The 27,495-nt window shown below is 43.6% G+C and overlaps 1 protein-coding gene across 1 annotated transcript in view; it reads left to right on the top strand.

The window, feature by feature from the left end:
* The first annotated feature begins 22,313 nt into the window (after window positions 1-22,313).
* Window positions 22,314-27,495, top strand: part of LOC130385946 (prolactin receptor-like) — a 43,143-nt gene continuing 37,961 nt past the window's right edge. The window contains exon 1 of the mRNA XM_056594732.1: window positions 22,314-22,418. The gene's annotated coding sequence lies outside the window, so the exon portion shown is untranslated. The remainder of the gene's footprint in view (window positions 22,419-27,495) is intronic.

The raw sequence follows: 27,495 nt of genomic DNA on the forward strand, positions 1-27,495 counted from the left end.
CAGCAGGCACCGGTGTACCATCATCATCATCAGCAGCACCACCATCACCGTCACCACAGCCATCACCCTCAACAACACCACCACCACCGCCACCCCCCACACCACCACCAACACCACCACCCCCCACACCAGCACCGCCACCACCGCCACCACCCCCCACACCACCACCACCGACCTGTATATTCGACTCTATAGGGACCCCTGCCGCAGCCGGGGGGTCCTGAAAACCCTCGCCAACCCCTTCATCACGTTGCGACCCATGCAATACATCGATCTGCGACGATATGCATAGACTCTCTTGTGCACTATCCAACCACCCGCCGACAGCGTTAAGTACATCTCGTGTGTTTGCCACCGCATACAACACGCCCCTTGTGTCTAAATCTCCTGTCGCCTCTAGCCCCTCCATGTCATCTAGGCCTGGCTCGTTCGAAACATTTATCTGTGCTGCCTGATATAGAGCATTAACCATACTATGCCCCCATGCATCCGCTGCAATTAACACACGCCTAGTTCTATCTATGCCAACACATATTTCCCGCATGTCTAAACAACCTTCTGCATACATACCCCCACCCAGGGCCGGCGATCGGCATAGGCGAGCTAGGCGACCGCCTAGGGCGACAAATGCGTTGGGGGCGCCCTCTGGTGGCGCCCTTAATCAGTCAATTAAAATATACGACGCGAACGGAGAAGGGAGGGGGCGCGGGAGCAATCGCCAGGGCGGCCCGAAACCAACAACTTAAAGACCTGTCCGCCTAGGGCGCCGAAACGGCCAGCGCCGGCCCTGCCCCCACCCCCCACATGTCCTACGGCCGACAAATGAGACGTATCGCCGGTTGCGTCATACCTCATTGCCATCTCTTCAAGTTCTAAATCCATAATGCTACCCCCACTATCAGATCTACGCCGTCTCTTGGGATTGCCGTCTATAGATTTGAATTTCCTTTTTCTAGGGCTCATGGCGTTATGCATAGTGTACAGCTATAGTTTTTTTATGCCAATAGATAAAAAAAAATATATATATATATATATATATATATATATATATATATATATATATATATATATATATAAATAATAATTAAAAAAAAAAACGTTAATTAGTCAGGTATTAAAAGAAAAAAAGTTTTATTACATGCAGTTTAAAACAAAAGATACCCTCTCCACGAAATAAAAGAAAAAACATTAAAAAAACAAAAACACAAATCAAATAATAGCATTCATCGTAAGCTTTGCTAGTGTGTCATTCATCACAGACATCTCGGTACTCATTGCCCGATAGGCATTGACGTTAGCTTCGCTAGCAGATTGCATTAACCAGAATTTTCTAGCGGTTTTAGCAGCTCTTAACCCCTCTTGCGCGTTAATTCTCTCTATGCCCTGCGTGTTGACACACACAGCTGCCTCGGCATCCAAATGCTTACGCTGAAGGGCTTCGATAGCACGACCATTACCGGCCTCAGTGTTTGGGGATTCAGCAGTCATACGATCACGCGCAATCTCGGCCCTGATAGCTATGAAGGACTGCTTCGTCTGCTCTTCGAGATCCTGATATCTACGGTCACCACGTTTACCAGCCAACACACCCAGTTTACTCTGACGATCAATGGTTATGGAGTTTACATCCACCGCCGCAGTTACCAAGGCTAATTGATCAGCAAATTCTTTACACCAGTTAACACTTTGCCCCCTCACAAGGTGTTCATCAACAGCAATTGCGGGGCCGGCTGGTAGCAGCGGCACCGCTACCTCATGAGCGCTGGGACTCACGATGCACGGGGGGTCGCGGCTAGGGTCTTGAATGGCGTGTAGGGATCCAGATGCAGGATCTGCAGGCTGGTGGTGTTGTACAGGCGCTGCACTGGTGGTAGCCCCTACGGATGTAGCTGGAGAGTCGATCCACTGAGCAGGAGTGAAGTCGATATGGTCCAGCAGCGATGAAGACCAGGACGAGAGGTCGTCAAGACCAGCCCAATCATCGGCGGTCAGCCCTGGTAGTGGCGCACACTGGGGATCTCATTGGGCTGTTTGTAATAGAAAAAAGAAAAGAAATCAGTATCAAGCCCATCATGATCATTACACTCTATAGAATATATACATACTTTTTTTTCATTAATTTCCTACCGTGTTGTATAGTCCCGTCCGGTTGCACTGTGACGGTCTCTGTAGGCGACGCAGACACATGCACCTCCACGGCCCCGATCACGCGGTGTTTGGAATCAGACCATACAGCCCCATGTTGCGCGATTTGCGGGTTTATGACTGCATGGATAACCTGGTTAAAATTCTCCGGAGCTAAAACACTATGTGTGGCGTCCTTGCAAGCCTTTTTATAAGGAATTTGTGGTTGATCTATGACCAGCGGTGAGCAGGGTATAGCCAGCCCTATTCCCGCCGGTCTTTTCAAATTTTTCTTGGATAGTCGACTTGGTCCGGGGGTTCGCTGTTTCACAATGGCCGCGATAGGTACTAAACGTGGATCAAAAACAAAATACAAAAGAATTTATGGGTTAGGCTTGGTTGTTTTAGATGCTAAATAAATATATAATTTATTTTGGTAATACACCTATAGATATACTAATAGCGGGCGTATTAACAACTTACCAAAACTACCGCTTGTCACCACATTAGTCTGGTCGGCTAGAATAGGTCTTTGAATGTTGAGCCGAATATAATGCGAACCTGTTACACATCGGGAAAACACAAATTTAATAGTTGTTCTACATGTATATACCATAACAACTAATAATAATAATGATAGAGAGAGTGTTATGGAACTATATATTACACACTACTATAAAAACAAACAAACATACTTCCACGTGGACCCAGCTGCTGTTTCACGCTCTCACCACCGGCGCCGCGAATTGCTGTGAAGTAATCACTGCTTCAGTCAGATATAAACAGCTGATTCACATAGCCATAGTCATAATATATTCATAATACACACATATGAATACTTACAGACATAGTAGTGCAGGACGGATCGATGTTTTTTTCTTCCAACCGCTACGACGCGTTTACTATCTTAGAATAGCGTGTCTAACGTCCGGGTCAGAGGCCGTACTCTCCCGTATCAATGGGCCCCGTATATTTATGCATGATAGACGCCCCTCTGTAGACATTCGCACCTAAGACCCTGCGTCATAGACTCCTGGCCAATAGGTACTGGACACACACATACGTAGGTACCGCTGGCCTACGCCCACTCATCGCATCATAGACAGACAATATGCTATTGAAAAGTAAAGTTAATCCAAATACACTATATTAGATGAAAATCACTAGAATATCTGTTAATAGTATCATGATATCGCCTAATATATTGTCAATGTGAACCACAGTCCGTATCTTCACTATGATAGTCCTATGGACCGTTGGTGAACCCTCCTTTTAACCCTAATATAAATATACCTATAAATATTTATATATATCTATATCATATCCCATATACGGATGATTACGGATATGTTATCGGTACCCCCATCACTATATATAAATGTATCTGCCGGTTTCGTAAAATAGTAGGGTCGATTAAAAAACACATTATTACGTCACACACACACACACACACACACACACACACACACACACACACACACACACACACACACACACACACACACACACACACACACACACACACACACACACACACACACACACACACACACACACACACACCCTCCCTCCAAATCACTATGCATATAGTACCGGGGAGACTTCAAACAGCACGTGTCTTCCAGAGCCAACGACTCACCCCATAATCAACATAGGGGACGGGGTGGCCGTCAAGCATATGTGTGACAATCGAGGCGATGCATCTCCACAGACATTAAGGCACCGAATTATACACCCCACAGTTTTCAATGGCATTGAATGACACTTTTATCCTGCACTACTTAGAAGTACATTTGTTATAAGAATTGTACCATATAATGATGCTGCTGTCCACATAATGTTAATAGAATCATAGCCCATGAAACATCTGTTGACACACACACACACACACAAAAACACACACACACACACACACACACACACACACACACACACACACACACACACACACACACACACACACACACACACACACACACACACACACACACACACACACACACACACACACACACACCCTCCCTCCAAATCACTCTGCATATAGTACCGGGGGAGACTTCAAACAGCACGTGACGATCCACCTATCTACCGTGTCCCACCTCACACTCTCTATGGCCTCGTCTGTATGCCCACTTCCTCCATCAAGGGCTCACCCCCCAGTCCACATTGACGGCTGGCTGTCCGTCCAACAGCACTGTGATCTTCCTGTTAACACACAGTCCGCATTGACGGCTGGCTGTCCTTCCAACAACACAGTGATCTTCCTGTTAACACCCCTACAGACCAGACGCTTCGGCCTCGCATACCCCTAACACACACACACACACACACACACACACACACACACACACACACACACACACACACACACACACACACACACACACACACACACACACACACACACACACACACACACACACACACACACACACACACACACACACGCATACACTAATCACACCTTTGATTATACAGATCCCGCACCCCAGCGACCCCTGCAGGCTCACCATGGGCATTACACCTGTCATACCTACACATAGGGTTTATGGTTTATGACCCGTCATAAACCATAAACAGGAAGTGCTCCTGTGAATAGGGATACCCCCTACACCCCCACCCCCTCCCCAACCGGAAGTGAGTTCAGATAGGAATTGGTCCAGAGAGCATATAGGATATACTACTCTCGCGCTGTCTCGAGGTGTAAAACCCGCAGGCGAGGGCCGCAATCAGTATGTCGAAACCGCGGCATCCCCTTGACCGCTTCAGAGCTGAGTGTTTACCGGACTCTCTCTGAAAATAATAAAGGTCACTTTCATCGAAGGCGCTCTTGGTCCATGATCTAATTATTGATAAAAAGATCGACATATTGGGGCTTTGTGAAACCTGGTTAAAACCAGATGAGTTTCTAGCCCTAAACGAAGCTACTCCACCCCATTACGTTAGCACCCAAGTATCTAGAGAAGTTAAGAAAGGTGGTGGAGTAGCCCTGATATCTAATTCTAAGCTTAATTTAAAGCCAAAGAATATATATATTTTCAGATCCTTTGAGGTGCTAGCGCTCTGCACCTCAGCTCCCCGAGAAGCGAAACGAGTTCCAGACTCCTTCGTTTTAGCTGTAGTATACCGTCCCCCAGGACCGTATTCAGTTTTTGTTGATGAGTTTTCTGACTTTGCAGCTGATCTGGCTACATACTCAGACAATATTTTGCTTATTGGGGATTTCAACATTCATGTGAATAACCCGTCTGATGCCCTCGCAAGGGCTTTTCTGTCCATTACAGATACGCTTGGCTTCAAACAGCTCGTCCAGCACCCAACCCACATCGGTGGAAACACGCTGGATCTCGTTCTGACCCGCGGTGTAGACATTTCACAGCTAGTGGTCTCTTCCTACTAGGGCCCGACCGATTTATCGGCCTGCCGATTTAATCGGCCGATTATAGCCTTTTTGAAAATAATCGGGCATCGGCCAAGAGTTGGTCGATGCCGGGGAGTTAGTTATTTATTTTACATTTTACATTACACTCATTTTTGACTGTAAATGTATTCTAAAACACTCAAAGGTTCTGCATTCAATTCACATATTCGTCAAAAGTGTTTAAAGTATATTTAAGGTATCAAAAACTACGTTTTATATGCTTTTTTTTATCGGTCGGGCCCTAAATCATTAACTTCCTACACCTCAGCTTTATCAGACCACTTTTTGCTTACTTTCCAGGTGATGGTATCCTGCCCCTGCGACGATCAGCAAGCTACTTTCAGCTGTCGCCGCATCACACCTGCAACCATTACAGCTATGGTTCACTTGCACCTCTCTGTAACTATAGTGGTTCTGTGGAGTGCCTTACTGATGACCTCAACATTGCCTTGCCTGTTGCAATTGATTCAGTTGCTCCGAACGTAACTAAAAAACGAACATTGAAAAAACCAGCCCCCTGGTTTAATGCAGAAACGCGCATTTTGAAGCGAAACTGCAGGATCCTGGAACGCAAATGGCGCTCGACTAAACTTGAGGTCTTTCATCTTGCATGGCATAACAGTCTGCTCACCTATAAGGGTGCGCTGACTATTGCCAGGAATGCCTACTTTTCCAGTATCATCAATTTGAATAGAAACAATCCTAAGTTTCTTTTTGACACGGTGAGGAGTCTCACTCAGAAACAAACTCAGACCGTAGGCTCAAATCCATGAAAACTTCCTACAGCTTAATACTGGGAAGACAGAGCTGATAGTTATCGGCTCGAAGCGGGACCGGGAAGAGTTTGAGGATGTCTCTCTGTGGTTGGATGGCTTCGCCATCCCACAGAGTGCGTCCGTCAAAAATCTTGGTGTCCTGTTTGACCCTCAATTATGCTTTGACCAACATATAAGAAGTATAACTAGAATTGCCTTTTTCCATCCGAGAAACATTGCAAGAATCAGACCAATGTTATCTGCAGTGGATGCAGAGACACTGATTCATGCATTTGTTTCGTCAAGACTGGACTATTGCAATGCACTGTTCTCGGGATTACCGAACTCTACCACAAAAAGTCTACAGCTGGTACACAATGCGGCAGCTAGACTGCTGACCAGAACGAGAAAGTTTGATCATATTACACCTATTCTCGCCTCTTTACACTGGCTACCAATAACTTTCAGATCAGACTTTAAGGTGCTATTGCTAACCTATAAAGCCTTGCATGGATTATCTCCATCCTACCTGAAGGACCTGATTATTCCTTATAGTCCTTCTCGGTCCCTCCGGTCTTCGGGAGCGGGCCTTCTTTCATTGCCGAAGGTTAAAAAGAAATCGGCTGGACAGAGAGCGTTTGCCTATCGAGCCCCCTTCCTATGGAATAGGCTGCCATCAGTGATCAGGGAAGCTGACTCTGTGGAGCTATTCAAAGGAAAGCTCAAAACGCACCTCTATAATCTTGCATTTGGAGTGTGAAAATGACAGATGCGAAGTGAAGACTACTCTGTTTGCTTGTGCTTTTCTTATTACATTATACATTCCCACTATGTACTTTTCCGTTCTAATTCACTATTCTGTCTGTTCTAGCGTGTTGCGGGTACTGGACTGGATGCCTGGACTCCCCTCATGGATAACCGGCCAGAACCCCATCACCATTTTAATATGATGTGCATGTATTTACCTGTATGTCAATTGTGGCACCCATTGCACTCCTGACCATCCCTGGAAGAAGGGATCCCCTACACTGCGTTTCTTCTCAAGATTTCTTCCTTGCTGATTCAAGGGAGTTTTTTCTTGCCCGTGTGGGGGCATGGGTAAAGGGGGGTGTCACAAATATTTGGCCTGTTAAGCCCTTTGAGACTGTAATGGTGATTAAGGGCTATACAAATAAAATAGAATTGAATTGAATTGAATTTAATTGAATTGAATTGAATTGAAGGACAAGACGGGCAGAAGGGGACTATCAGGGCACTAGAAGGACCAGACGGGCAGAAGGGGACTATCAGGGCACTAGAAGGGCACCAGACGGGCAGAAGGGCACTATCAGGGTACTAAAGGGGGCACTAAAAGGGCACTAGACCGACAGAAGGGGACTATAAGGGCACTGTTCTAGAGGGTACATCATCATCATTTATTGCATGAAGGAGCACCCTAGAGGGCACCTAATCATGTTTTGCACGTGAAAAGGGCAGCCAATAAGGCATTTCCTCTCGTTTTCGACACTCTTGAAGGGCACTTTAGCGCACTCTTTCAACCATTGAGCCACGAGGGGGGGCGGTCGCCCACCCTGCCCCCCCCCCCTGGGTCCGCCACTGACCATGCACATACAAACACAGACACACATACATACACACACACACCATAGACACATGCACACACCATACAAACACACACGCAAAAATGCACGCCAATGGAGGCTGGTGGAATTTATTTGAGGGGGGGCTGAACGTTTGCATTCCAAACCCAAAAAGGGGGGTCTGGGGGCATCCTCCCCCACAAGATTTCTTTGTGATTTTCACAAACAAACGAAGCATTCTGGTGCATTCTGACAAAATAGTAAAGGCAAAAAAAGAACATTAACTTACAAAGACGAATGGGGCCAGAGAACTAAATTTTAAGTTAATTTTTTGCCTTGTAGAAATCAGCAACATTAAGAGTGCAGATACATCAACAATAACTTTGAATTACACACAAGGTAACATTCTCTCTCTCTCTGTGTGTGAGTGAGAGAGAGAGAGAGAGAGAGAGAGAGAGAGAGAGAGAGAGAGAGAGAGAGAGAGAGAGAGAGAGAGAGAGAGAGAGAGAGAGAGAGATGTTGTACGGCCTAGCACTTAATGTACGCACTTACTATATGACGTACTTAGTTATAGTATTTCGTTGTGTAGGGTCTTATCCTAGCTATCTTTGTTGTATAAAGGGAATGGGTTAACCTAGTGATTGTTAGTGCTTACCACTTGGTTATATGAACATCCTTACTGTACCGACAGCGATATATTGTTGTTTCTCTTTCTTCTGACAAATGTACTTATTGTAAGTCGTGTGGATAAAAGCATGTGCTAGCGCACTAAATGTAAATGCAAAAATAACAAGAGAATAAGATAATGGGTGAGTGTGTTACGGCCAAGCCATTGTGTTGGTAAACGTCACTCATAAATATATCTACAGTCTGCATTAGTATGCATTTAGACAAATACAATGAAATATGAATTCCACAAAATTCATGTAAATGTGCAAACTTTTGTGTGTGGTTGTTGAAGACACACTTAAGGCATGATACCAACATAGGTTTGCAGAGGACTACATACAGTACAATATGCACACTGAAGGCCTGATGCCACCAAAGGTTTGCAGAGGACTATATACAATATGAACACTGAAGGCCTGAAGCAACCATAGGTTTGCCGAGAACTATATATACACTAGTATGTACACTGAATAGGTTTACAGAGGACTATATACAATATGCACACTGAAGGCCTGATGCCACCATGTTTGCAGAGAACTATATACAGTATGTACACTGAATAGGTTTGCAGAGGACTATATACAATCTGCACAATGAAGGCCTGGTCCCACCATAGGTTTGCAGAGAACTATATACAGTACGGGGTGGGGGGAGGTTGTGAGGGTCTGCAACCAGTGTCCATCTCAAGGGAAATACATATAGGTTAGTGGAATAAATAGAAGTTGCTTACCTCTAGCATGGCTAGCTTCACACAGTTGTTCATATGCACTCTTGCTCGCTTGTGTTTTTTTTATCCATTCTGACAGAATGTGTCATTCCTCTTAAGTCAGGTCTGTGTCCACGAACTATCACACGCACTTGTTTTAAAAAGTATACAAGGAAAGCAAAAAATTGCATTGGCATACCCAGAGCTAGTTAGCCAAGCCTGAACCCAACTCTGGAAAAACTTCTCTTGTAGGCTCTATCCTTTTCTCTTGCTTGTTGGGTTACGTTCACTTCTGGCTTTTCTGCTCCGAGTTCTTTTACTAGCTGAACTCACAGGGAAACAGTGGAAGCAGTACTCAAAGTCGCCATCTTGCTGATCTCTGAGGTAATGGCAAATGCGCGGTTACGCGCAGTGGACGGTGCACTGCGCTTGGGGCTATATCTTGGGCGCCCCAAAGCCATACAATTCGACTACGCTGATTGGCGAAATTATGTACTTTTCTGCCTAGCAACGGGGGAACCATTGGCTAATAATTCAGGCATGTGGGGCTGAGCGAAAAGCGCCCCACGGAAGACATCTGCTTCACCAAAATGAACGTTGAATATGTCAGTGAATGAAGATTTAATCATGGGGGATTCTAAAGATATTCTAAAGTAAATGCATTACTCGAATGCAATTAAAATAGATTAATTCTCAAAATGAGAAAATATATAAAAATATATTTAAAAAAGAAAAGATGGCCGGTCGGCGGGAGGGCGGCGCCCCAGCGTACTCTATAGGCGAGCCGCCACTGATGCACGCGCACACACGCACACAAACACACACACTCGAAAATAGCATCAGCTTGTTTTAATTTTAACATCATTAGAATGACGCTAGAGGGCACCTCACAGTGCGTCATTTGAATGCCCATGCTGCCTCCATCGCTTGTTGCTCTGGGATACACGACACCGTTCATAAAACATTGGTGCGTGGAGTGATTCATTGGAAAATCGAACACATCCGATTTCAAATTAATTTCCACACTATTAAATCCGTGATGGATCCGGTGCATAACTCATAACTCGTGCTAATTAAATAATTTACTCCTTACGGTTGTTGATCTGTTTTTGTGTTCGTGTCCACCTCCTATCCATTAGCGTGCTGAATGTGTGTGTGTGTGTGTGTGTGTGTGTGTGTGTGTGTGTGTGTGTGTGTGTGTGTGTGTGTGTGTGTGTGTGTGTGTGTGTGTGTGTGTGTGTGTGTGTGTGTCACGTGTGTGTGTGTTTGGGGGAGTGTGTGTTTGCGGGAGTGTGTGTGTGTTGTTGTGTTTGTTGCCGTGTTTGCGTGACTGTGTGTTTGCGTACGCGCGCGCGCATGTGTGTGTGTGTGTGTGTGTGTGTGTGTGTGTGTGTGTGTGTGTGTGTGTGTGTGTGTGTGTGTGTGAGTGTGTTCTTATGCATGTTTGTGTGTGTATGCATGTTTTGTGTGTGCGCATGTTCAAGTGTTTGTGTGTGTGCCGCGTATGTCTGTATTGTGGAGACCTTGGTCGACGTGTTCAGGGTGTCGCAAGGGATCCTGGGGGGGGGGGGGCGGGGGGGGGGGGGGGGGGGGGCGGGGGTTGGACAAGATCGGACACAGAGATCCAAACTCCGTACAGGAACATTTCTATGTTCTCTCTCTGTCTCTCTCTCTCTCTCTCTCTCTCTCTCTCTCTCTCTCTCTCTCTCTCTCTCTCTCTCTCTCTCTCTCTCTCTCTCTCTCTCTCTCTCTCTCTCTCTCTCTCTCACTAATTGGCCTCATGTTCGAATTGAGATTCACGCGATCCATGCTCAGTGCGCGTGGCTTAATCGCTCAAAGGAGCGCTCACGCACACGTACACGCAGACACACACGTACTCACGCATGCAAAACCGTCTGACAAGGCAGAGGCGGGAAATACATTGGAAGTCTGAGATTCCGGTCACATTCTTGCGGTTTGGATTTGAAGCAATCAGTGTGTTGAAGAGAGATTTGGTTTCCGTTCGTTTGCGGATAATCCGTGCGAGAGTGGTGCAATGCTGTTTGCGTTGGAGATTACAGATTTCGATTTGTTTTCGATTAGAAATATAATTTATATTCTGGACCCTTGCCAACTTTTTTTTGCTACCAAACTCATCCAATACTACTTTCTGTGTTGTTAGTTATTATCAACCAGAGAATACTCTCGATTTCTCTTATAGGGGTCCTATTATGCCACCAGATGTGAGTGTCTTCCTGTGTTTCAGTGACATCACAAGTGGGCGTGTCCACTTAGACGTAGGCTTGATAGATCAGTCTACCAGCCTACCCAGTGGACCGTAGCATCCGTCAGACGTCTGGGTGGACACGCCCACTTGTGATGTGACTAAAACACAGAAAGAGGCAGCGTTTTAAGCGGCTTGTAACGTGATGTAATAGGGGCCCTTCAAACGAATATAGAGTGTCGTGTGCTGGCATTTAATGTACGCATTTATTGTATGTTGTACGTCCTGGAACTTAATATAGGGGAGAGCCGGTTCGATTGAAACACATTTCAGTTTAACATCTTTTTCAAAGATGACGTTACGTATACAAATAATTTCATCATGTGATCAACAACTCACGTGTGTATTCTCTTAGTTACAAGTGTAATTTAATAAATATGTTGCATGATCGCGCTCTTTTTTAACTTTGAACTTAAATTGACATTTGTTTCAAACGCCCCGCCTAGTCGGGACGTTTGAAACATATAGGCCTATGCGGGACGAATGATACAGCAAATTTTAAACAGAAAACATTGACCTTACTCTAGTTTTTATGCAACATACCGGACAAAATATACTAGTGTACTTTTCATTGTTAATATTTCCCATAATTTCCCATAATATAAATAGGTCAAAAAATATTTTTGTCCTGTGAGTAATTGTCAAGATGCACATTTAGATTAAAACTCACCTTTCTTCTTTTATACCAGTTGGACCACTACGTTTTCATTTAATTAACTTATTTTCCTGTCCTAAGTCATGTTTAGGGATACATAGTTGAACATTCTGTTATTTATTTTTAACAAACTGGTGACGTGGGGGACGTTTGAAACAAATGTTACAATCGTCCCGACAGCGACTACTGGCACTTAAACCGTTTTTGCCTCTTAACTTCAAATCTCTGACATTGCACACTTAGGACATGTTTAAGTACTAATTCATCTGTTGTATTGACCTATTATTATGCCATGAAACAAACACGTTGGTCCACCTCGCAAGGCGTGTTCAGTGTCACGCTTTGCCTAGTCTGGCTGAACGGAAGTGGACAGCGTCTATTGCCTACCGTCGGATTTCACCGCTACTCCTCCCCTTCCAGTTGCTGGCGTTCCCGTATTGTGCTCCCCCTCAAACTCGGAAACTTGCGCATCGTTTCACTCTGACAGCGGCATGCGCGTTTGACATTGATTTAACCAATTAACCGATCCGTTCCACTTCACAATAGCACCTACGGTATTTGTTTAAGAGTGTTCTACAAGAACCACATATAAATGTTAAAACGTCAGCCGTTTTTATAGGTCCTGTGAGCTCCTCAAGGGCCAAAGGCTACTGAAGATTATGCAAGGACAAAGTATATTTCTCGCTAGAAATGTCATTAGAAACACGTTTAATGGTGAATCTGTCTTAAAATATTGCATTTCCTATTCAGATAATAAAGATTAATATAGGCTACGTAACAATTTCACAAAATGCTTGGAGAACGTCTCGCCCCCTGTTGGTGCTATTCCTCCATTCATTTAGATGAGCGGAAGAAAGCGTGTACTCCTCACGCTTTGGTCAGGCAAAGCGTGACACTGAACAAGCCTTGCGCGGTGGACCAACGTATCTATTTCACGCTTTGGCGTGATACTGGGTTGCAGCATCATGTAGGGTCTTCTCCTTCCGATCTTTGCTGAATAAGGGGAATGGGTTAACCTAGTGATTTTAAGTGCTTAGCACTTGTTTCTATGAACATCCTTTCTGTACCGACAGCGATATATTGTTGTTTCTCTTTCTTCTGACAAATGTTCTTATTGTGAGTCGCTTTGGATCAAAGCGTCTGCTGAACGCCATGAATGTAAACGTAAGGCCAAATGAAAAACGCGATCCGACAGCAAAGCTTGAAGCTCTCTGCTGGATCAAAGGTAAAATGACTTTGATTGTATTCTCGGTTCTAATCTGTGTAAGATTAGGTCTCTCGGCGTGGCAACGATGACGGCATCATCAGCAGCAGCTGTTTCACAATAGAGGGAGTGACGATGAGTCAGAAACTCAGCCTCTAAGCATCACACACACATGCATAGGTACATACACACATACATACACATACACACACACATATAGAAACATGCACATTAGCACGCACGCACATACATACACATGACTAGCCACGTGCAGGTTTGTGTGTGTGTGTGTGTGTGTTGTGGGGGAGGGGTGTGCATGTCTGCCGGGTTGCTGTGTGTGTATGTGTGTGTGTGTGTGTGTGTCTGTGTGTGTGTGTGTCTGTGTGTGTGTGTGTGTGTGTGTGTGTGTGTGTGTGTGTGTGTGTGTGTGTGTGTGTGTGTGTGTGTGTGTGTGTGTGTGTGTGTGTGTGTGTGTGTGTGTGCATGTGTGCACACTTGTGTGAGTGCATGCGTGCGTGTATGGGTGCCTGTGTATGTGTGTGCATGTCTGCGTCTGTGTGTGTGTGCGTCTGTGTGCTGGCCTTGCAGACGCAGCCTAGACTTAAGGATTTCCCTTCCTCATGGAACATACCGGAATATTCCGTCTCTAATGGGCTGGGTATTTCATTTCCTCAATACAAGGGCTTTCCTTTGACCTCTTCCTCATAAACAAATCATCCTTCATCCCAAAACCCTCTGAGTGGTTAAAAACATTTAACCTGAATCGTCTGTCCTGCTGGTTATGAGTTCAAGTCATGAGTTGGCTTAGTTCTGGTGGGAGATGGGTTTTACTGGTAACCACAAGGTCGCTAGTTCGATCCCCAGCTCCTCCTAGCTGAGTGTCGAGGTGTCCCTGATGCAAACCGGTCAGGTAAGTTTATGGAACCCAGATTGTAAATTCATAAGGAGATAGAGAGGGACACAACACAACATGTTTACCTGTTAACCTTTCTGGTTGATGAGGAAGCCTTCTCAAGGCTAAAGCCCTAAGCAGACGTTAATTCAATATTGAGCGTTGAAATGTTTGTCTTTTTTTGGAGAATCTTCATAGAATTGAATACAATCATTTTTATCGTCATTCCATGCAGTACAGCGAAAATAAAAGTCATCCAGACCTTGGATTTATTTATAAGACAGGTTAAAGAAGATAAGCATAACAAATAAAAATCAAATATACAAATAACAAGTAAAGTTGAAATATTTAGATTAATAACAAAAGCAGCAGAGGTAAACAGTATTGCAGAGTAGTGTTTTTATCTTAAACAGGCCAGCAGCGATTTAGCATGATGCAAAACTAAATCTGTTTAGAATTGGATTAGGACTGAAATCCCCTTTGGGAAATTTGTTTTAAAAAATTGAATCAGCGCATTTTCGAGAATCCGTGGAAAAAAAAATCCCAGAACTTGTAAACCATAAGTTTAACTGCTATTCCTTGGAGATGTATCAACACAAGACCTGGACGAAAGATAACCCTCATAAGTCATAAGTAACTACATATTTTCTTATTGTGTGATTCATTAAACATTTGTCAAGTATTTTACACGTTTCTATTGTTATTAAATTGATCATATACCAGATGAGAGACACAGACGGACAGACGGACGGACGGACAGACAGACAGACAGACAGACAGACAGACAGACAGACAGACAGACAGACAGACAGACAGACAGACAGACAGACAGACAGACAGACAGACAGACAGACAGACAGACAGACAGACAGACAGACAGACAGACAGACAGACAGACAGACAGACAGACAGACAGACAGACAGACAGACAGACAGAGAGAGACAGACAGACAGACAGACAGACTCACCTGGTCTGAGTGTGATTGGACTCTGGGGCTGGGGGAGGATGCACACCTATTGCTCGTTGACCAATCGGTGGTCAGCAGGTTGAACCAGCCGTCATCACACACACTTTGGGAGAGATCTCCTCCCAAGATATACTTTATTTTAGTCACTTTACTTTACTTGGCTCTAGTTAAACATTTGCTTTTATTTAATATACAATAATGTGTTATTACATACTGCTGTTGGTTAGACACATGTTAAAAGGTAAATCTATAATTACAATATTTATGTTTAAATGTTTTGTATTTTGTGTATTATGTTATGTGTCGATTTGTTAGTCATGTTTATTACATTTATATTTGCATGGATGCTTCCGGCTTGAGTTGCGCAACTCCATAAGTTAATGGCACTTGACAAATCAGTCATCTGCGTCTCTAAGTTCACAGCCCTGGGCGGAATTTATGCTACGCTGTCCAGCATATGTCATATGGTGGATATTCACATCTGCATACTTCTTTCTATAGACATGGATTGTGCCTGGGGCAAGGATTTGGGTTCTTTTAAAAGTTGATTGGTTTGAACTTAAGTCCCTCCCCCCTCCCCTTTGCCCCTTGAGTCTTTCAATTAATACAGGCACCTAGTTCTGTCACAAAAGTATGAATATATTTTATTTTATTTTTGTGATAATTTTTTTTTGTATTTTATAATTCATACTGAAAAGAGTTACAAATAAGACAACATACAACATTCAACCACGCTCATTCTTCCCCCCCCCCAACCTACCCAGCCCCAGATCTTGCCCCTCACAAAGGGAAATTCATTTATTTCAGCAGCTCAACAAAGTTGTTGAATCTATATAAAAAATAAGAAAAATAAATAAATTAATAAATAAAATATCAATAATAATAATAATAACAATAATAATAATAAGTAATAGATATAAAATAAAAGGAAAAAACCAATAATTTGGGATGAAAGATGAAAAAGAAGTGAGTAAGCAGTAAATGAGTATGGATAGTTGACCAAAGTATGGAAGTACAAGTAGTTCTCTTAACTTGGTTCTTACAAATTTTAGATAAAATGCATCGTATCAACGTTTTGGCCATTTTCTTGTGAGATGAGGGCATGACCATTTAAGGATTAGATCCGGTAAAATATGGGTTTCATTATGACAAACTTTGAAAAAAATTGATTGTATAACTCAATGAATGCTGGCCAACAGACATTAGCCCTTTTACATGCAGCTTGTTAAACAAAACCATTTGGTCGCATAACACAAGGTTTATCTGATGAGCAACAGTCTGTTTTTTGTCTAGACCAAAGCAACCGAAAAAGTCTGCCTTAGGGAAGTTTGACTGGAAGTCATGGGATGGAGAGTATGAATATTACTGTCAGAAGAACGCACTGTTTTCCGTCCCAAAGGCATCGGAGGGAGACATAATCCTTTTCAATCAAAGTTCTCTTTGTCGTAAGAGTCATTCGATTTCTTATATAATCTGTGTGTGTGTGTACGTGTGTGTGTGTGTGTGTCTGTGTGTGTCTGTGTGTGTGTGTGTTAATTTATTAACGTCTAATTAGGCCATTCAATGGTACAGTATGGATGGATGCACACACACACTCACTCACTCACTCACACACACACACACGCACGCACGCACACACACACACACACACACACACACACACACACACACACACACACACACACACACACACACACACACACACACACACACACACACACACACACACGCACATGGCTATATTAATCAACAGCACTTACATCTGACCAAGGCTATTCTTTTTGTGATAGGGTATTCTTAATAGTTTGTAAATCCTAGTAGGCTAAATTCACAGCATGTTTTAGGCTATTCTTTAAGGCAGGCTATTCTAAATGGTGTTAATTTAGAAAACAAGACTAAAGGCTATTGTATTTGCTTTAGCCCTCTGCTAAAACATTGATGATATACACTTTCTCCCATTCTTTTTTTACTTTGCCTCAATATTCTTTTACTTATTTATTTGATTTTATCACTTCAACAATGCATATTTTTACCTTTACCTTTGTTTTTTCTTTTACTCATCTATTTTATTTTATACGACAATGTTTCTATGTGAAGCACTTTTGAGTCTGCCTCGTGTATGAAAAGTGCTTTATAAATAAAGTTTCCTTGCCTCAGTCCTAGTAAATGCACAGCATTCAAGCATTTTTCAAGCATGGCTACAGTTCAGTACCGTACTCTTTTTATGATAAGCTGTTGTAAAGAGATTGCTAAATCCTATTAGTACTCATGCTCTTAATTAGCTCTCTCTCTGTAAACGGAGGGAGGGAGGGGGTAATCTGATTAAGCATGCGATAGCCAAGGTCCAGTACGCGCCTGTGTTTTTCGTAGGCGGAATCCGGGAGCAGCCCCGCCTCAAGCTCTAGGATTGGACAGGCAGCCCATCAGTCTAAATTTGCACACTGATGGTGTGTTCCTCAATCCTCGGACACCAGACTTCTGAGTCGAAAGTCGAAGATCTCCCAGCTTTCTTGCGGCATTTCTCGAAGGCATGCCCCCTTTTTGTCTTCATCTTTCGGAAATCTGAGAGTGGACTGATGGTGCGTTTTAGTATTCTCTGCAAACCGACTCGGACCTGGTGTGTAACGTCACGCACACCCGGAAGGTTGTTGTCGCGGTAGCGTTGGCAGAGTACCAGGCACTCCAAAATAAGTAGGCTATAGGCCATAGGCAGAGATACGGACGCAGTAAGGTATTACAATAATACGAGTGATCGAGTACGGTACAGCTTTCCGGGTGACTTGAGTACGGTACAGGGCAACTTTGCCTAGTGTGAGTGCGCCCTAAGCTACCAACATAAACAAAGAGGAGCTAGGAAAAGAAATTAACTACGTGTTTAAGTTCAGAAGGGGCAAACGTTTGGCTACACACAGCACTACAAAAGTCGTCAGGATTGAAAAAAATATTTTTTGCAAATCTGTACACTGTATCACATGATGAGCTGGCTGTTCTCAATTCACAACACGCATTTCATCAAAACTAGCCTACATCATGCAATCTGACCAAAACCCATGCACTTACTTCACACAGTGTGTCTTTTAACAATTTATTTTTTACCATTCGTAGTGTTGATCTGCAGAGTAATAGTTTGCTAAGATGATGACGTCGCTTAGCAACCGAATACGCTGGGGTTGATAAGTTAGCGGACTACTTGCGGAGTGATACCAAAGTCGTGAATCAGAGGCAAAAAATTCACTTTCCTTGACAGCAGTCAGTTATACAAAATGAATTGTCAGCTGGTCACACCCGGGAAGGATGCAACATAAATGAGCGGGTCAGAGTAGGGTTCACCATGAACAAACAATGGTTAATTTCGTATTCCCAGAACAAATGATTAACAAAAACCACAAATGCGCAAAACGTCGGCGCCACATCAAAACAGACAGAATACGAACACAACCAAACAAAATGAGCTACGGTAGCCGCCTTCCAACAAAGGTACAGGACGAAGTAGCCGTCAGGTGGGTGTGGCCCTGCTGCCCCCCCCCATCAGCCACGCCCACACCCCTGATTGAAGCAAGAACATCACAGGCATTAGGACAAACCAAGGCCTGAGAGCCGTCACACCCTGCCCCTAAAAAGACGGAAACCCCAGGTTTCCGCTGGTCCTACCCACAACCCAAAAGTTAATACAAAGATTATTCAGAAACCTAACACCCAAAAGTATAGTCAATAAACTATTTGAAGTTCTAGACAAAACCTACATCGAATACCAAAATATATCCCGATCAACTTTGGGAAGGCCCTTGCAAGTGAATAGAGCATCCTACAGCATTGAGAAGAGCAGTGTAATAATCCATAATAATTTAACTCCAATTTTCAAGTGGTGGGTACAAAATGCATCTTGAAGAAAAATGGTAGGTACTCGTCCCCAGCGGAATTGATCGATCAATCGATCCATCGATCCATCGATCCATCGATCCATCGATCCATCGATCCATCCATCCATCCATCCATCCATCCATCCATCCATCCATCCATCCATCCATCCATCCATCCATCCATCCAACCATCCATCCATCCATCCATCCATCCATCCATCCATCCATCCATCCATCCATCCATCCATCCATCCATCCATCCATCCATCCATCCATCCATCCATCCATCCATCCATCCATCCATCCATCCATCCATCCATCCATCTATCCATCTATCTATCTATCTATCTATCTATCTATCTATCTATCTATCTATCTATCTATCTATCTATCTATCTATCTATCTATCTATCTATCTGCAGGGGCATTATTATACACCCCAACCATCACCACAAAAACAACGTTCCTAGATAGATAAAACAAACGAGTGGACTAAATATTTTAATAGTTACACAGTGAACCATAGCAGTGTAGTGCAAATGTTTCCAACTTCACAAACTTACTTTATCAGTGATTAGGCTGGTGTCCATTGTGGCTGAAGGGGGAACTGTGATTTTTCAAGGTCAAATGCACTCCTTCGTCTCTCTTTCTCTTCAGCGCAATTTGAATCCAGCCTATGGGTGCACTACTGCCACCATCTGCTTGCAATGCAAATTACACTTTGGCGCAAGAAATGCACCAAACTCGAACACATCGACACATCGAGTGTTTAAATTAAATCAATTTCAATCAACGTGAGAGACATTAGTACATCTAACATTCTCCATAAACAATCAAAGTTGACATGATTATAGCATGTCCACAAGAAGAATATAAATTGATACTGTTGCATTTACATACTTCCTTTTTGTCAATTTAAAGACCTGCTATGTTCCTTTTTTTCAGTGTAGTGGTGTAAAATAACGTGATTCTGCAGTGGGAGCATTATTTGATAGAGCCATTGGTGATGGTCTATCCACATACTGTACCCCTGAAATCTTCAAGAAAGAAGTTATAAACAAGCGTGTATTGCAGATACTCACCCTTTAACTTGAATTTCGAAGCGTACCTCCTAACTGTGCGTTCACACCAAAAGCGAATTGAGCTACCAAATGGCCGGAAGTCATTCACTTTCTAGGGGCAAGACAAGAGCGACCAAAGCGACACAAGGGTCCAACCCTACCAGCGGCAAAAGGTGAGCGACCAGAGTGACCAAAAAAAGTTGAAGACGGCTGAACTTTATGCAAATTACTATGACGCGTTTCAGCGGCCAGACACTGACAGCCAATCGTAATGTAGACGCTCTTCGCTTGCGTGGATCCCAGGGAACACCGAACACCGGCACTTTGGTTCCTATCCAGTCACTTCAATCCAGTTTAATAGAGGATAGACAGCTGACAAATGACCATTTAGCAGACACTTTTATCCAAAGCGACTTGCAATTTGTCTTGCAACTTATGACAAGTACATTTGTCATAAGAAGTGAAACGATATATCGCTGTCAGTTACAGTGATAATGACAGCTGTGTTTTCTGTTTTGTGTTCAATAGTTAATGAGTGCAACATCCATAGTGAATTTTGATACAAAGTGATGATAAGCGGGAGTATTTATAGCAAATATTTGCGATCTAGAAAGTTCGTATTTAAGCGGGAATCATTTTAATTTGCTCTCTATACCACCAATCTAACCAACCAATCTAACACAAACTAATCGAAATGACAAGGGATAAATCTCTTGTCTTTTATCCCTCTATTCCCGCTATTCCCCACTATTCACGGAGCCTGAGGTGAATCATTTTAAATTAAATAGTCTAGATAGATAGATAGATAGCCTAGTCAAGTCTTTATTAATACCAAACGACACAAATAGTCGGGAATTAATTTAGGTGATTCGGTTCACACAGGACTGTAGGTGACTGGACACAAAATAGATCACATTAAAACTACACACGTTGATAGATGGATAGATAGATAGTTAGACAGATATAGGCCTAGATAGATAGATAAATATGTTCCATTATTTGCCTTGCGGAGCCAGCCAGTCCTGTGCTCCTATGCAAATTAGCCATGTGCCCCAATGTCAATTTGTTTGACAGGAGTGCAGATCATGATTTCCAGATGCAGATCAGTGAAATATATTTTAACTTGCCGTTGTAAGTACATTTTAGGATTTTTTTAAATATATTGGAGGGGAATCGCTGTCGAAGCACTTTATCCAACAAGCAAAACCGTCTCTGCAATATGGCCAAAGTGTATCGGATTTCATTCTATGGCTGTCTGTACTAAAAGCATACGGCTCCTTTAAATGCGTCTTCAAAATTGAATTGTACGTCATGAGCGACTTGAGCGACAAAAGCGAAAATAAATATTTGCAGCGATTTTTTATGAGCGACCAAAGCGTCTTTGCAGCGCAATTCGCTTTTGGTGTGAACGCACAGTAAGGTTTAATTTCTGGGACAAACCCATCCAGGATTTTTCCCAGAGACAGGAGGTGAAATGATTCTTTCCACCTTTCCTCCATAGCTTTACAAACACAAGTAATTAGAATTAATGTAAGACAATATCTTGTTATAACATGACAAGATGTCGTCGCCCTCCTCCCCACCACGGCGAACACTTTCTCCGCTCCCAGTCCCGTAAAGATAACACATAGGCTATATCATCTTATTTCTACATTCAGCAGCAAAGCCAGTGTGTAGGCCAACATGCACATATTTACATGCTTACAGGTCAAAAGACGCAATATAAAGCATATATGTAAGATACTTACGCAGTTAAAAACATGTTTTAAAGAAATTAATGGATGCCCACGCAGGAACTTGAATTGTTGGGATCCGCATGCGCATAATCACTAGGTAGCAGAATTTGATGGGTAGCATAAATTGGCAGAGCACCGGTATAAAAAGATAAGGCTTCACCAGCGGAGGACGTCGGAGCGCGTGTCGCGTCTCCTTGGAGCTGAGATAGGGGCGGGGCTTAGATAGGGCGGGGCGGGTGGGCGATGGAGGGGAGGGGCGAAGCTGTGGCTGTGGACATGAAGGATTTAGCGCTCAGATGAGCACCGCCGAGCTCGCTTGGACAGCTTTCCAACGCAACGACCCCCCCCCCCCCCCCACACACACACACACACACATAGCGAACCACGCGACTGTAGCGAGCGGAAGAGGATAAAGTACATCAAGCTCGTGGTTGGAGGAATCCCTTGTTTTCCCGGGAAGCTGCGCTCGCAGCCTCACGGGGCTGAAGTTTTGGAACAGCTCACGCGTTTCTTCCACGCGACAGGTACGTCCGTGTCCTCTTCATCCTCGCGCTGTTGTTGTCACGTAACTTAACTTTATGACGATTTGAAGACGCTATTTTCTTTTTTCGTGTGTTCCTGAGTTTGAAAAAAGGCATGCAACCTGTTGAACGTTGCCAACGTGACGCGCGTGAGCCAGTTTACCTGAGCGGGAGCGCGTGCGATGCTGTGTGTCTCGCGCCAGCTGATTCCAAACTCATCGTCGTGTGCGATGCAGCAGGGGCGCGCGGACAGTTTTGGGGGCTACCAGCTGAGTCCGCTTCAGCCGCCCCTACATAAGCCTCATAAAAACAATTTATGAGGCTTATGTAAAATTCAAAACAAACAATTTATTATACGTATTTTTATAGGGTTGTATGCTCGGGTTGTATATACTTGAAATCCCTTCTTCTTGTCTTTTTCATTACACATTTACAAAACTGTTTCATATTCCATCTAGAATAACTGACGCATTAAACCTCAAAGAGTAACACTCATAATTTGATGGTTTCACGTTGCAAAAAAAACTAAAATTTTGAGTATTTTGACATATTGACATTTGACATATTTTGCATAAAAATTAGTATTTAGTTGAATGATTATCATTTAAAACGTGCTCACCCCCTCCCTTGTTATTCGGTTATCCTTAATTACAGCATGTTAATTACAGCATGTTATCAGCATTATATCATGCTGATAACATGCTGATTACTTGTTGATAACATGGCTTTATCACCCATCACAAGCGATTACTCAGCCCTATCGCGCATGATAGTGAATAGCAAGAGAAATATCTAAATGACTTTCTAATCAACGAACACTAAAACAAATATTATTTTTCACTGTGCCAGCTTCCCTCGTAAAATGAGATTGCGAACTGAGTTCACCTTTTAAACTCACGTGGGAGTTTAAGAAAATGGAGCCAACTTTATTAGTCGTTGATACAATAAAGCATTGGATAACACACACTGGCCCGGTCAGTCCTCTGCTTGGATGGGAGGTGGTTGGTTAATAGCCCGACTCCAACGGTAAAGGTTGGATTTCCTCAGGGAATTTTGAAAAGCAGCCAAATGCTGATACCAAGTTCAGAGTTCATCTAGACTCTGCATAGCAACCCTCTCCCCCCCCCCTTATACTTATTGTATGTTTGTGCATCCTGCACTTAATGTACGCACTTATTGTATGTTGTACGTCCTGGCACTTAATGTATGCACTTATTGTATGTTTGTACGTCCTGGCACTTAATGTATACACATATTGTATGTCATACTTTGTTATAGTACTTATCCTAGCTATTTTTGTTGTGTACGGGGAATGGGTTAACGTTGCGATTGTTAGTGCTTGGCACTTGGTTCTATGAACATCCTTACTGTACCGACAGCGATATATTGTTCCTTCTCTTACTTCTGACTACTTATTGTAAGTTTCTTTGGATAAAAGCATCTGCTAAATGCCTTGAAGGTAAATGTATATGATAAGAGGCTTTTAGTCAAGTACTGGGTGTGGTAACCATAACATTTTAACAGTAATATTCAGGAAGAAAGGGGGGAATATTCTTTGCTGAATATTACAACTCAGATGTTTTACTGCATCAATAAAAACATGAAGATTGCAGTGAATTTTTTATTTTGAAAACCACTCCAACGACACAGCGAGGTTTCAAACAGTGGGGGTCTTTTCCTTCAGAACACTGAGGAGGAGGAGGTGGTGTGTTAGGACATTTTGTTTCCAAAGTCTGAAAACCAAGTCAGTTGTGCGGACATGTTTTTAAAAGAATATATTAAGTGATGTTTGCTAGCCTGTCTGTCTGTCTGTCTGTCTGTCTGTCTGTCTGTCTGTCTGTCTGTCTGTCTGTCTGTCTGTCTGTCTGTCTGTCTGTCTGTCTGTCTGTCTGTCTGTCTGTCTGTCTGTCTGTCTGTCTGTCTGTCTGTCTGTCTGTCTGGTCTGTCTGTCTGTCTGTCTGTCTGTCTGTCTGTCTGTCTGTCTGTCTGTCTGTCTGTCTGTCTGTCTGTCTGTCTGTCTGTCTGTCTGTCTGTCTGTCTGTCTGTCTGTCTGTCTGTCTGTCTGTCTGTCTGTCTGTCTGCCTAACATCCAAACTAAACTCGAAAATAGCTATTGAAGTCAAGGGGCAACTACGAATAGTCGAATCTCCTAACCTTTATGCCTCCTTTCCTTAAAGATCCCATGCCATTCTATTTTATGGATGCTTTAATATAGGTATTAGTGGGCCTCAAACACAGTATTCAAAGACGTCCCCGAAATTCAGCCGTGGTGCAGAGTTACAGTCACTCCGAAACAGTCGCACATTGAGCTTCCCCCAAACGCGCCGTTTCGGTGGGCGTGTCAAGGCAGGTCAAGGAGGGTGGTGGGGGTGTGGCCCTGAGCAGCTTGTAGCCACAGTACCATGCGCTCTGTATACGGTGGGCGTGTCAAGGCAGGTCAAGGAGGGGGGTGGGGGTGTGGCCCTGAGCAGCTTGTAGCCACTGACAGTACCATGCGCACTGTTTACGGTGGATGTATCGCAATGGCTCGTAGAAACCCATATTATACATAGATATCTATATCTATATCATATAATATATAATATATATTATCACCTGGCCCTGAGCAGCTTGTAGCCACGGTACCATGCGCTCTGTTTACGGTGGCTGTATCGCAATGGCTCTTAGAAACCCATATTATACATAGATATCTATATCATATAATATATAATATATATTATCACGGCCAAAAGCTGTGTGAGCCTCCAGACGATAGGTTATTATGAATCTCAAACGACCGCGTCTACTTCAGATTGATGTGGAAGTGGAAGAACCAGAGACGTCGGAGAACCCGACAAAGTCCTTTGTGATTCATTATATCGTCTGGACGCGCACACAGCTTTTGGCCGTGATAATATGTATTAGCCTATTTGATATAGATATCTATGTATTAGGCCTATATGATATTATTTAGATATAGAGCTCCAGGACTGTAACGCAAGTGTTGTACACTTCCTTGTTATTTGGATAACCGTTCTGCTGTTGGTGTGATGGCGCATAACACGTCGGACTCTCGTCTCTGGTATTTCTACAACGAGACTCGTAGTGGGGGTTATCTCAGCCATGGTTGAGAATGAATTGGGGGAAAGGAACTTTGGCTTTGACTCCCTGAAGTAGGCTACATGAACCACGACATGGAGGAGAAAGGGATTTTCGGCCGCGAATGTATCCCGCTTGAGCCCTGCTTCCCGCCGCCTCGGCAGCGGTCAGCGCTAATCACCACCTCCTGAAGCCGAGGCGGTGGTCCATCGGCAGCGAGGCTCCGGCGGGAGACGACCGCGGTCAACAATCCCTTTCTCCTCCATGTCGTGGTTCATGACTTCAGGGAGTCAAAGCCAAAGTTCCTTTCCCCCAATTCATTCTCAACCATGGATGAGATAACCCCCACTACGAGTCTAGTTGTAGAAATACCATAGACGAGAGTCCGACGTGTTATGCGTTATCACACCAACAGCAGAACGGTTATCCAAATAACAAGGAAGTGTACCTACAACACTTGCGTTACAGTCCTGGAGCTCTATATCTAAATAATATCATATAATACATAGAAATCTGTATCATTGAATACATATTATGACGGCCAAAAGCTGTGTGCGACTCCAGACGATATTATGAATCTCAAACAACTGCGTCGGAGAACCAACGTCTCTGGTTCCACTTTCACATCAACCTGAAGTCGACTGAACCGCGCGCTGCCTGCTGCCGGCTGCCCGCTGCCGGGCGATGGTGCCTCGCGGCAACCGGCGGCAAGTCGCAGTTCATGTACTTCAGCGAGTCAAAGCCAAAGTTCCTTTCCCCCAATTCCTTCTCAACCATGGCTGAGATAACCGCCAATACGAGTCTCGTTGGAGAAATACCAGAGACGAGAGTCCGACGTGTTATGCGCCATCACACCAACAGCAGAACGGTTATCCAAATAACAAGGAAGTGTACAACACTTGCGTTACAGTCCTGGAGCTCTATATCTAAATAATATCATATAATACATAGATATCTATATCAAATAATACATATTATCACGGCCAAAAGCTGTGTGCACGTCCAGACGATATAATGAATCACAAAGGACTTCGTCGGGTTCTCCGACGTCTCTGGTTCTTCCACTTCCACATCAATCTGTAGTAGACAGAACCGTGCGCTGCCTGCTGCCTGCTGCCGGTGCGAGGCACCACTGCCCGGCTGCCCGCTGCCGGGCGGTGGTGCTTCGCGGCGGTGGTGCCTCGCGGCAACCGGCGGCAGGCAGCATGTCACAGTTCCTGTAGTTCGATGTCGTTCTGCCATTGCATTCAAAATTCTGTAACTAGCCTGTTACTACGAACTAAGCAACTACCGTACACGTATTAGCATTTAGCACTAGCTCAATCACGACTCCTTCAGAATTCTTGTGGGTGGTTACGAACCAACCAAGTGGGCAGGGCCATGAATAATAATTTGACAACGCTACGTCACAGTGTCACCTTATCCAGATCGGCTCATTTCTTCTGCCTTTTTCCTTTCATTGCCTATTGCATTCAGCAGACAAACTGCATAGATTTCAAACTTACCACAGCTCACAAACTTATTCAGACCTATGTTATTTAACAAACAATAGGAAAAATGTGATTTTAATGGCATGGGCTCTTTAACCTTTGTTGAAAACGTCATCAGGCCAAGGAGAGATGAAAAGGTGCTTCCTTTCGAAAAGACAGCGCTGTTTAAGATGAATTCGACCTCACCTTTCCTAACCAACGTCATTGCTCGACGGCGAGTATTGCTGAACTCTAGCGTCTCTAGCGTGGAACTACAGTTTTCCGAAGTCGGACTACAACAATGCGTTCTTGTCGTATTGATTTCAATGAAGTTGTTGCCAACAGTGAGAATCACTTAGGTCGGACTTGCCAAACGGGAATATTTTAGGCCACTTGAATCCAAATTCACGAGGCTCAACTTATGTTGATTTTGAAATTAACTTCCCCTGTAGTCTTTCTTAGATGTGAAATCTGCATTTATTTTCTTCAGGTGTATATTATGTGCTTAATAACCAGCAATAAATGAATTCATT

The sequence above is a fragment of the Gadus chalcogrammus genome, chromosome 7, assembly GCF_026213295.1.
Source record: "Gadus chalcogrammus isolate NIFS_2021 chromosome 7, NIFS_Gcha_1.0, whole genome shotgun sequence".
NCBI classification, from domain to species: Eukaryota; Metazoa; Chordata; class Actinopteri; order Gadiformes; family Gadidae; genus Gadus; species Gadus chalcogrammus.